Genomic DNA, 3,472 nt, shown 5'->3' with positions numbered 1-3,472 from the left:
TTATACAAAGGCATTTAAAACATTCATTTAAGAGCAAAGATAATGAAATAAACACAACAGGTATAAAATACATGAATAAAAGGTACAGTGCAATGTCAGACAAGAACAGTTCAATTAAAAGCAGCGGCAAAAATAAATGTTTTCAGCCTGGATTTAAAAGTAGTAAGAGTTGCAATTATATTGTTCCAATATTTGGAGCAGAATAACTGAACGCTGCTTCTCCTTGTTTAATTCTAAGTCTGGGGGCAGAAAGCTGACCCATTCCAGAAGACCTGAGAGTTCTGGATGGTTCATTATGTAGCAGTAGATCACCAATGTATTTTGGGCCTAAACCATTCAATGCTTTATAAACCAGCAGCAGAACTATCAAATCAATTCTTTGACAGACAGGAAGCCAGTGTAAAGACCTCAGAACTGGACTGATGTGATCCACTCTCTTAGTGTTAGTGACTTAGAGCTGACTCGAGCCGCAGCGTTCTGAATCAGCTGCAGCTTTCTAATGGATTTCTTAGTGAGACCTGTGAAGACACCGTTACAGTAGTCCAGTCTACTGAAGATAAAGCATGGACAAGTTTTTCCAGATCCTGCTGTGACATTAGTCCTTTAATCCTAGATATGTTCTTCAGGTGATAGTAGGCGGACTTAGTGACTGATTTTAATGTGACTGTTGAAATTCAGGTCAGAGTCCAGGACTACACCTAGGTTTCTGGCGTTAGCTGTTGTTTGAACATTGCTGACTGAAGCTCAGCACTGACTTTTTGTTGTTCCTCCTTCCCTCCAAAAACAATTACCTCAGTTTTGTCTTTGTTTAATTGGAGAAAGTTCTGACTCGTCCAGTCATTGATTTGTTCAATGCACTTACTCAGTGTTTTAATTGGAGCATAGTCTCCTGGTGAAATGGTAATGTAAATTTGTGTATCATCCAGGCTTGGAATTTCGTCATTTTAGGGGCAAGGCCATTTAGCCTTTGGTGTCACACATTTTCTTAGGGCACAAAGGCCATTGAGGGAAAAAATAGGATTTGGAGTTTACAAATAAATAACTTCACTTTCTGATAATAAAAACACACAAATGACATGGAAAACAAATCACTTTTTTAATATCAATAATGTCAAACATTATATCATATAGGCCTTTGCCTCCTTTTAGAGTATTACCATATATAAATTGAAATAAGGATGGATGGATGGATGGATGGATGGATGGATGGATGGATGGATGATGGATGGATGATGGATGGATGGATGGATGGATGGATGGATGGATGGATGGATGGATGGATGGATGGATGGATGGAAATTGAAATACTCTACTTTGAACAATTAGTGTTTGGTATGTTTTCTATCTACTACTTCTCCCATTCAAAAATCAAAATCAAATCAAAAATTCTATTAATATGTAACACAAATATTTAATTTCAGAGCAGAAGAAACAGCCTTTAAGGGTCAAACTCTGTACATAAATCATTCAGCAGTGCACAGTGAAGGTCAAACATGCAACTGTATGAACAAGCAATACTTTGACAATACTCTGTGTGTGTGTGTGTGTGTGTGTGTGTGTGTGTGTGTGTGTGTGTGTGTGTGTGTGTGTGTGTGTGTGTGTGTGTGTGTGGAGTAGGGCTAGCTTCCTGTGGGTCAGGGTTGAAGTTCAGTCTTGGCCCATATGGTTGAATGTTTGGTCTCTTTCTCAAGAGGCCAGCTGCCCACCATCTTGCCACTGCCTCCTCGCTCTTGTATGCAACAGGGTCACAGCCCTGGGATTTGATTAAAAGGAGATCCTCAATGGTCGAAGTCTTCAGCCTTAAGCGGCAGTCTCCTTGCATACGCTTCATTGTGGAACACAGGCGCTCCACTTGAGATGTGGAAACAGGGAATACCAGGACGATCCTGACGAGATGTAGTGAGTTGAGGTACTTGCTCTCCTTTTCCGTCAGCATCCTCTGCCAAAGCACAAGGAAGGCCTCCCTCTTGTGGTGCCGCACAATATCATATTTGGCTTTTAACCATTCCCTCTCCACCTCTACCACATTGCAGCCATTACCGGTGAGAAGTGGTTTGAAATGCTCGCAAAGCTTAAGCAGCTAACTGTCTCCATACTGCTGAATGGCACTGACGTTATCTTCAGCTGGCATGTTAACAGAATCAAAGACTTCAGCAGCCAGGAGCACAGGATCTGTGGAGAATGTGGAAAAAGATGACCAATACATGCAGTGATGGTGTTAACTATTTCACTCCTTTGGCGATGGAAGGCCTCAGCAGATGTTGATGAGGTGCTGATCTCCACTCCCTTGTACATAAAGACACCAGTGCGGCCAGTGTTGGTGAAGGCAGTGATGACAGGGTGCAGGTAGGGGCCAGGTTGTTCCTTCAGTTTCAGCAGAGCAGCCTGGGAAGCCATGACCCTACTCCTGACAGAGAAAAGGGACAGCTCATCTAACTGGAAGTCAAGGGAGAGCTCTGCCAGGTCTGCCAGCAGATCCTGGTACAAAACCATGTAAAGGACAAACCTGGATGATGTTAGTTGTCGCCAGTAAGCCTTGAGCTTCTGCTTATCTGGTCGAGAATCCTCCTGGCTTTCCAGAAGGTGTGCTATGATGCATCTGTAGTTGGAGGCGAGGGAGGATAAGGCCTTTCGCCTGTGGTTTATCCATCTTGAGAGCCTGAGAGCAACTTGGCTTCATGACATGCTCTTCAAAAGCCTCTCCAATGGCCTTGAGCTCCTTCCATTTCTTGCTGGAACGACGGTACAGGGAGTAAAGGTGCATGAGCAGCTCATCAATCTGAGGCGGAAAAAACAACATAAGCGAATTCTTCCATACTGTGATGGTGGAAACAAAAGTATACAAGTAGAACATGTAGCAAAACCTTACTAAACGATTTTTTCAAAATGTATTGTTAATTAAACATACCTGTGTGAAGTAAGAACCTTTAAAAGCACCCTTCAGGCACAGCTCAAGCCTGTGGGCGATGCAGTGCACCTTGATCATCCACAAAGCGGATTCCTGCTGGAGATGGGTAAGGACACCGTTTGTCGTCCCAAAATTGACAGAAGTCCCATCAGCTGCTGTTGCAGTCAAGCAGTTACTGAGGTTAAGACGGTTCTCCTTACACTTTTCTCTAATGGCCTTCAGTATTCCTGCAGCATCACATGAGTCTGGCTCTGTAATACTGAAAAGCAAAAGCAGAAAAATACAGTTATTTAAATAGTTTCATGCTGTGTGGCACTGGCAGCTCTTATTGTCTTCAACTGAAATGGGAGTTGACTACAGAAATACAATACTTTTTGATTGATATCAAAGACATACCAAAACAAATTATCCAAACACATGAATATGAAGAATAAAACTCTTACCCAAGTAGTCTGATTCCTGGTGTGCCATTTTCAATTAACTTGATGTTGACCACCTCTTTCTCTGATGTGCCTTTGTTGATGCTTCCATCAAAGAGCAAGGAGCAGTAGAATTGCTTACGTT

General features: G+C 42.4%; 1 long non-coding RNA gene across 1 annotated transcript; it reads right to left on the bottom strand.

Moving 5' to 3' along the window:
• Positions 1-1,645: 1,645 nt before the first annotated feature.
• On the bottom strand, positions 1,646-3,153 carry LOC134865153 (uncharacterized). The gene is made up of 3 exons (XR_010165903.1): positions 2,909-3,153; positions 2,507-2,779; positions 1,646-2,407 (listed from the first exon to the last, which is right to left on the bottom strand). It is a non-coding gene; the product is annotated as an uncharacterized LOC134865153 (long non-coding RNA).
• Positions 3,154-3,472: the final 319 nt, after the last annotated feature.

The sequence above is a fragment of the Eleginops maclovinus genome, chromosome 5 (assembly GCF_036324505.1).
Source record: "Eleginops maclovinus isolate JMC-PN-2008 ecotype Puerto Natales chromosome 5, JC_Emac_rtc_rv5, whole genome shotgun sequence".
Taxonomy (NCBI): Eukaryota; Metazoa; Chordata; class Actinopteri; order Perciformes; family Eleginopidae; genus Eleginops; species Eleginops maclovinus.
Note: the sequence above shows the minus strand (reverse complement) of the source record. Positions and strands in the feature narration are given on the sequence as shown.